The following is an 8,846-nucleotide window of genomic DNA, read 5'->3' as shown; positions in this document are numbered from 1 at the left end:
GTGTGTGTGTGGTTGAGAGTGCGATTGCATGTAAGAGTTTTTCTTACAAATTCTAAGTACACGTGTGTTTGTGCATGCACGTTTGTTTGTGCATGCACTTTCAAACTTGTGTGGGCTTGTCGAAATGACTATCCCATTTGGCCTACTAAGCTACATAATGTCTCATTCCTGTAGTGCAAGAGACCATTTGGGACAGGAATTTATTCACTGGCCCTTTACTCTGAAATCTAAATGACATAATACTTTCCGGCAGGTTCTGTTTGTACATCAAAGTGGTTCCCATTTTGAATAGAGATTACACTGGAACTATTGTATTCTGCACTGACATGGATGCTTACTTGACCATTTTATTCATTTGCCATTCAGGCTGGGTAATGACTGTAAACACCATATAATGGGTGGCAAAGCTTTGAGGCTGGCTGTGTAAACATGTAAAAAGTAAATTAGGTTCTAAAGCAGTGTTTTTGAATAACTAACTTATCTGTTTAATTTCAGGATTAGATTCTGTTTAATTCGTTGATGGGCAGTGGTGACTCCAAGGCTTTTTTTTATCATTCAATTTTATTAAATTACAGGCATTTCCCTCTCTAAGTGCCTCTCAGATGGGCGTGTCAGGGTGTTCACCTACTTCACTGACTATGCAGCTTTTGTTGGGAGATAAGAGCCTCCATTGTCTGAGTGACCCTGAGAATTTGACTGGGACCAAGCTGGCTCAGTCCAAAAGTAACGCCACGGCTCTTGACCTCCTTTTTTAATCTTTTTTCCAACTGAGAAGAAACTAACATCTACTGTGTTCCACGTGGAAAGCAGCAGAAGGGTTGGGAGAGGTTTGGGCGGTTTTCATTGATGAAGAAGTGTCTGATAAGGAATTAAAGAGGAAACTTTTTGCCACAACCTTGGCTGGTGAAGTACACATTGTTGGAAGAGATTTGTGCAGAAAGAATTCGATGGTATCTGCTGACCAATTGCTGCACCCTGACCTCTGATGTCATTTAGTCAATCAACAGCCAGGGATTGTTGAGAGGTTGCCATTGAAACAAAACAAGGATGACCCTGAGAAGTACCAGAGGAGGTTAACCAGTGCATCCACTATTGTTTCAACAGCAGCATGAAAATATGCTGTTGGTGAACATTTCTCCCTCTGTCATCTACAAGAGTTCTGCTATTTTATGAGTTCAGTAGTCTACACTAGATTTGATCTTTCCAGGACAATTATACTAGAAATAGTATAATGATGATGTGTGGCATGAGTGAGAGAGAATTATTTTATAAGCCAGTTCATCAGGTTTTTGTGCAAGTCTCTCCATCATCTATCTTATTTAAATGTAAGATTTTCCTTTCATGTGTGGCCTTTTCCGTGCAAACGCTGGCGTGGTGGTGATTAATATTATCATCATTCAAACTGCAATAGGCAAATAAATTAGCAAATGGTTTGGGTCTGGTAGTGAAAACAGTCACACGCGATATTTCATATTCTCGCGAGTTTTCTAGGATTGGTCTTCGGTCTTCGACAAGCCAACTACATGGCCTCTGATTAAGTTCACCTGTTCTCAAGTGTGTGTTCTTTAAGTTCTGTATTTACTCAGTCTGTTCTCTTTTCCGACTATCAATACTAAAAAGTTTATTGGTGATTAGCTAAAAGAAATAGGTTAATAATGTATGTGGTGCATAACGTGAGTCTTTGGGGCCAAGGCTAAACTATCAACGGCTAGCTTAGTCGCGGTGACCGCACGTAGCTGGATTCATACGAGATAGTGGTGGAGTTACTCAAAGGCAACCACCTCCTCCTCTCCCTGCCAACACAAGCTTGTCCTACCATCCAACTCCCGGTAAGACATGTTGAAGTAGTTAGCTAACGTTTAAACAACTGAATTTTACATTGTTGTTAGATGTTTTGTGTAATATACATGAATTAGATAGCTAGCTAAGTATGCGATTCATTACGGTAATGTCCTGTATTGTGAGTTACTGGCATGGCTTATTGATCACTATTAACGCTGTTGAATACACGTGCGTTTATGCTAGATAAATCTTAATGTTTAAAAACAACAACACATTTCAACAATAAAAATTAAGATGTTAACGTTACTCACAGTAGACTAGCTAGCCTGACTAGTGCTACAGCTCAGAGAAGCTTTGTATCAAGTGTTTAAAAAATCAGAATGGTTCCGTTTGACTGATTACCTTCCCTGTCGTCCTGTACTGTAAAGTTCTCTTCTTAATGCATTTTGAAACGTTTTAAAAACTTGTACTCAAAGTGCTTTCAAATACACAAATATATATATATATATATATATATATATATATATATATATATATATATATACACACACACATACACACACACACACACACACACAGTATACAGTATGTACACTGGATTTCCATTTGCTTTCAAGGCATCAGCGGTGGAGATCAGGTTGAGAAGGTGGCATGCACAACGTTGGGGCTTTGGCAGCTGATATTCCAAACCATTATCTTCATCCAATACTGTCCCGACTTCAACAAACTTGACACCTGTGATATCTCCCCCCTTTTCTTCTTCACCACTCTCTCTCCTCCCGTACTTTCACTTGCACCCTGAAGTGCAGTATCTGGATTGTTATTTTAATCCAGCTCACCAAAGACTCTAAAGGCCTTTTTATGAAATTTGAACCATTTTCAGTTGTTGTGCAAACAATCTTTTAGCGGATGTTGTACTCCAAGTGTATATCTTTGAGAGCACTAGCAAGGGCAGAAAAAGTATGTGACCTTTTAGCTGTTTGCACGATAGGGCAGCACAGCACCTCTGCAGAGTTACACTATCTATCCAATGTGCAGTGACACCTATAAAATCCTGTCTGTGTGCGGTCCAGTAATACATGTATGTGGTGGTAGCAATAGTTTCAACTTTCTTCAAGGCCAATTTCAGATTATTTTTCTTGTGTTGATTTCTCCACTTTTTTTAAGAGTGCTACTAGACATTACTGCTAGATTGGGCTGGAGGAGAAGCAGAAGGTCTCTGAATCCCTGCTGCTCAACTACACTGTGTGGGTGTAGCCCTTGAATGACGAAGTCAGTGATTCCTTTATTCACACTGACCTGTGTCACTGTCTTGGCTTCCCATAACTTTGGTTGTTTGGGTGAGGGGCCTGCATTCAGGGTTGACTTTCTTTTCAACTGAAGTGAACTTTCTGTATCTCTCCATATGATTGACATGTATTCTCTGTGAGTGAAAATACAGACAAACACAAAAGACAAATTTTTCAGTGATGTAGCCAAGACACTCTGATGTAACTTATTATGAAATGTGGCACCATGGCCAAAAACTAGTAACATTTCACAGTATACATAGCATAATTATTTCTTAACATTTCAGTACACCGTAAATGCAGCCTCTACCTCTGAATGGGTAAAGCACTGGTATAGCAACTGTATGACAGCTATTACGTTTTTTTTTTCTTTTGTGTTAACTTGCAAATTATTTATGGCTTGTGTAGTTGAACTTTGGGTTGATGTCATCCTTGATTCTAGGGACTGACTGACTGATCTGGGGGGTGCAAGCAAGGGCCATAAGATACAAATGTAACATTTATTTACAGTCTCAACTTGTGCTCCCCACATCCCTTAACCAGCTCACACACAGTTTGAAAGAAAACACAGGTGGTCTTGATGATGATGATGATGATGAAAATAGTAAGAAAAAACTTGAGATAAAAACATAAGTCCTAATTTACGTCTGAGAAGTTTGAGACGTTAATATTAACATTAGCCCAAAATAAAGTTTCTTTAAGACCATGTAACGTTAACTTAAGTGGTCTCAAAAACAGACACGACAGGAGAATAACAGCCCTAAGCGATAATCAAGTAAGCTTTCTTTTTTTTCCTCTTCTCTTGGTACAGCTAGCCACAAACAAACATGGTGGATTGTAAAAGTGATGAGGCTTGTTTTATTGTGTTTAACCAGGGCTGCTTCTTCATATGTTAACGTTCTTGTCTCGGCATTCAAAGTTGTATAAAAAGTGTGAGTGTCCATTTTGAGTAGGTCGACATGTTTCTGGAGAGTTAAAAAGAGGCTCTTAAAGAAACTGCTAGCTTAGCTAACATTCCAACTCAGACTTTTTGTGTGGAGACATTATCGTTGAAGTTTTGTCAATATCATTATGGAGTTGCTTTTATTCAACGTCTGTTACGCCATTAAAATGTTACTACCACACTGTTACACTAAATCAAGTTACTGAATTTGCTTTTAATATAAATCATGCAGATATTGTATCAGTTAGCTAGTATTGGATTATTTTCAAATAAAGTGAACGCTCGCTAACCTTAACGTTACTTGGGTTACTTAACTAACTAAATGCTAGAGAACCAAGGCATGGTCATTGCTAGCAGGGAAACAAACTAAAAACTTAAGTAACGAGTCAATTTTTTAAAATGTAAGGAGTAGAAAGTACCGATATTTGTGTTAAAAATGTAAGGAATAAAAGTTAAAAGTCAGCACAAAAATAAATGGTGAAGTAAAAATATCTGAAAAGTCTACTTGAATAACGAAGTATTTGTACTTTGTTACTTCCATCTCTGGACACGTGATATGGCCTTTGTCTACAACAGCCGCCGAGTGAAAACATTTTGTTGTAGTGTATTAGTTAAAGAACATTTTAAGAAATTCAAAGATTTTACCTTGACATTCTTAAACTAAGGGGTAGGCTAATCTACATTCTAGTTATATATATATATATATATATATATATATATATATATATATATATATAAAAAAGGGATTCTATTTGCATGTCCTACCCACTAAATGTGGGTTAGTATATTTATGCTCAGATTCTGTTCCACTCTCTCATCTGGCTGGCTGCCAGACCTATACAGTGAAATCCTGAGCCTGAATAGAGGATAAAAGCTGCAGCTGTGGAAGCAGCAGGCAGTCAGACAAAAGTAAATGGAGTCATTCTCTAAATCAAGGCCAACTCATTGGACCACTGCAGTTGTAACCCAATTATTCCCAGGCCACATGTTCTCAAAGAAGGGGTGTCAGGCAGAGGGGGAAGCCCTCCTTCTTTCTCCTGCAGTCACCCCATAAAAACACCAGTGGGTAGAGAGAGAGGGTCGAAGGGATAGAAAGTAGGGAAAGTCATAAGTGTTATTCCATATGACCTAAGTGTAAAGTCAGTATCAAATGTTGTGTGGCTGTGGTTTGGCATATATTGTATAGTATTTATGGAAAGACAGATGGTCAACTGAAGACTGTAGTATGCAACGGGAATCCCCCTTTTGGAAACACACAACCACAGATATGACAGCAAAGCTGAGAGAAAGAAATGACAGAGTATAAGGTGGTATGAATGTCAAGTCCATTGGTATGTTGTTTATTTTGGTATTTGATTTCATGAATTGAAATACTGTTACAATAATTTTAAAACATTAGTAACACACTCTTTTCATAAAGATATATGGAAAGTACATGTAAAAGTAGGCTGTCATATGAAATTTGCAAGAGGGTAGCCCACTTAACAAATTCTGTACAGTTGTAATTAACAGTAAGATATTAAAAAGCCAATTTGGAGAGACCGTGCAAAAGAAAACATGTCAAGGAACAAGTGAAAGAGATAGCTGGCTCAACACAGGCAATGCAGTTCCTGAGGAACCACATCTCCTGAAGAGTAGAAGGATGTGGTTTACTATGTCTTGGAAGGATTAATTAATGAGGTGAGAGTGAGTCGTCGTTACAGGGAGCCAGGCACAGAGTTAACAAACCTCACCCTTTTACACTCTGTTAAACTTCCCTCATCCTCTCCCTCTCTTCCTCAGCTACTCCATCTGCCCAAAGAGGGAAAGCCACTTTCCTCCACGAAGCTGAAGGAATAAGGGATTTCTTGACAGTGCAAATGTGGTGAGTTGTTATTCTTGTGATCACTAAGTGACATGATGACATGTCATTGTGGTCTGACATGATAAAGGATGCTGACCAAGGATGTGATGCAGGAAAACTCTCTTTTCAAAATGTTGGCGCCACAGGTTTAATAAAACTGTCAAAATTAGAGTTAGGTGTACTAACTCAACTACATTTCCTCAAAATAGCAATGTAATGAGTCACACAGTAGGTTGCTTGTCAGGGCACATGGAGAAAATCAAATATGACAATATTTTTGACCGAATACCTTGATATTGTTACAGCAACAATATTGTAGTGTTGACTATTGTTGCTTTTACAAAATATTTACACAATGAGATTTTTGATAAATTATCATCAGTAATGTGGATAGGACTGACTGTAAAGGCAAATAATAGAACAGTTACAACAGTCTAGTAAATTCAGAAAATGACATCACTTTTCTGTAATACAGCCTTTAAACCAGGGAAAGACAACAGATGAGCAATATTAGGATATTACAATATCCAAACTCGAAGACGATATTTAGTCTCATATCACGATATTAATATATCAATATGTTGACCAGCGCTACCTTAAAGGACAATTCTGGCGCAAAATGAACCAAGGGGTTAATAACATACGGTATGTATCAAGTCTAGCGTAGTGTTCATGATTACATGCAAGCAACATTTTGGAAAACAGTTATGACCAGTCAAATGACGAACGCCGTGCAACCAGTAACCAGTAATATAGCTCAAACATAGCGTTTGTTTCGACTGGTCATAACTGTTTTCCAAGATGGCACCCGCATGTAAACATGATCGCTACTGTCTTTATAATCTATCTTTTTAATAAACCGTTTGTACAATTACAAATGCTCAATGCTTCGGTTTACATATAGGGACCCTCATTATGCTACAGTTGAAGTGTGGTGCTATTTTGAGCCTTGTTAATAATAAAATAGCGATTTACCCTATGCCCCGAAAGTTAGCGTTAGAAGCGAATCACCTGTTTGCGCTAGCTTGTTTCAAGCTAGAGACACATTTGATTAGCATGAAAACATGTCCCAGAGAACAGTCAACTTGGTACACATATGTTATTAACCCCTAGGTTCATTTTGCACCGGAGTTGTCCTTTTTATGGTTTTCTTTTTATTGGTTAGTGCTAGATTTTTTTATTTATTTTCTAACCGATAGTCGACTCTCGTTGATTGATCATTAAGAGTCAACCAACAAGCTGGCAACTGAGTCCCAGTTCATACTTTCCATATTCTGCGTCTCTGCTGCATCCACCTGCAAGGTTGTGAGTTGGAAAACTCTTCCTGGCAAACTCTGTGTGTAGGATGGTCGATTTAACCCGCCAGTCCTCATCCATTACAGTGGCATGTGTCACATAGCTGGCCGTTGTAACACTAGCACCGCTTAATATCACCGCCTAGTCCAACACCAAAGAGTTTCTGTATCCTTTTGTTATTGCTGATGGGCTTTTAAAGCATCATCCCTCTCCATCTCTATATCTCTGTGTTGATCTCTATAGCAGCAAGGACCCACGCAACCCCCATACTCTATTCACAGGCAGATGGATTATTTAACATCTTGAAACCAAACAAAACTGGTGTACGATCAGCAGTGTACATTAAAATGTGCTATTCTAGAAAAAATATTTCCACACTGCCATGCAATGCCGTAATTAGGTCATTTGTGCTGTGTTGTTCAGTCAACACAACATTTTTGAGATTTCTGTGAGCAACTCCTGCAATAATTTTTCATGAAAAAACATCTTTTTGGTTCCATCTGAACTTAAAAGGCATGAAACAAATGCTGAAATATTGTAGTCAATTTAGCATTTTTATTTTTGCAGGTAAAACTAAATGGTAAATGTAATCACGGTGCAAATGATTATCACATGTTGTCTAACAAAACAACAATGTCCAACAAGTCCCCCTCAGCATTTATATTTGTTTCTCTCTATGTTCTGCATACATTTGGGCTTTAGCCATAATTAAACAATCAAGAGCAGGCTCAACATTAAGGCTTTATTGCTTGTCCAGGACAAGTGGATTCTTTTGTAGGGCAAGTGGAAGAGAAATGTACTTGCCCCGCTGGACAAGTTTAAAACTCAAACAAAATAAAATGCCATGTTACTTCACATTATGTGCCACTCATTACATCAATTAAAATGTTGCAGATTTCCTGGGCAGCAGACAACTAACATTAGACCCAGTGGCAGTGGGTCAGAGGACTGCTTATGTTAGACCCAGCCCGCTGTTCAGCTCATTCTCTGTAGGCAATGTAGCATAAAGCACGGCGGAACCAGCAAACCAGCCAGCCGGTGTTTGTTGGCTAACGTTAGCTTGCTAACTCTACCTAACGTTACCCCGTTGCCACATTGTTCACAGAAAACGAGCCAAATACAAATGTCATTCGTGACAATTGCAGTGTACTTTGTGTGGATGAAGCATGAAGTTAATTTGACTCAGTTAGCGACTGGCTCTCTCCCTCGTAACATTACTACTCCGCTGCTCGTTTGTACGTCAGTTATTGTAACACCACAGCTCCACGACTTGCCAGATTAATTATCAGGTAATAATCAACTGTAAAGTAGCTACACCTTTTAAAGGATCCCTTGGAAAATTAGCCTCTGCCGGCTAGAAAGTGAAATTGTAGAAGAAAAACAGAGGTTAACATTTAGTGGCAAAATCCATTATGTCTGCAAAATTATTTTAGATATAGTATGAGTTCAAGTTCAACTCACCACTACCTCTGTGTTTGGATGCATTTAATGGTTTGTTTGAATTCTGCATTTCCAAACACAAAAAAATGCCTCAAAAAGTTAATGTCAAGCACTGAAGAGGTTACCGAAGAGACCCTGATTATAGTGACTTCCTTTCCATGGTCTTGTTATGGCCTTTGGCTCCATCGTGTGGTTAGTGATGATATTCATTACTTGCAACTCAGACGTCAAGCTCTCGGACACTACAGAACTA

General features: G+C 38.6%; 1 protein-coding gene across 1 annotated transcript in view; it reads left to right on the top strand.

The window, feature by feature from the left end:
- Window positions 1-1,504: 1,504 nt before the first annotated feature.
- Window positions 1,505-8,846, top strand: part of LOC116700235 (solute carrier family 22 member 5) — an 18,729-nt gene continuing 11,387 nt past the window's right edge. The window contains exons 1-2 of the mRNA XM_032533244.1: window positions 1,505-1,829; window positions 5,797-5,878. The gene's annotated coding sequence lies outside the window, so the exon portion shown is untranslated. The remainder of the gene's footprint in view (window positions 1,830-5,796; window positions 5,879-8,846) is intronic.

This window comes from Etheostoma spectabile, chromosome 13 (genome assembly GCF_008692095.1).
Source record: "Etheostoma spectabile isolate EspeVRDwgs_2016 chromosome 13, UIUC_Espe_1.0, whole genome shotgun sequence".
Taxonomy (NCBI): Eukaryota; Metazoa; Chordata; class Actinopteri; order Perciformes; family Percidae; genus Etheostoma; species Etheostoma spectabile.
Note: the sequence above shows the minus strand (reverse complement) of the source record. Positions and strands in the feature narration are given on the sequence as shown.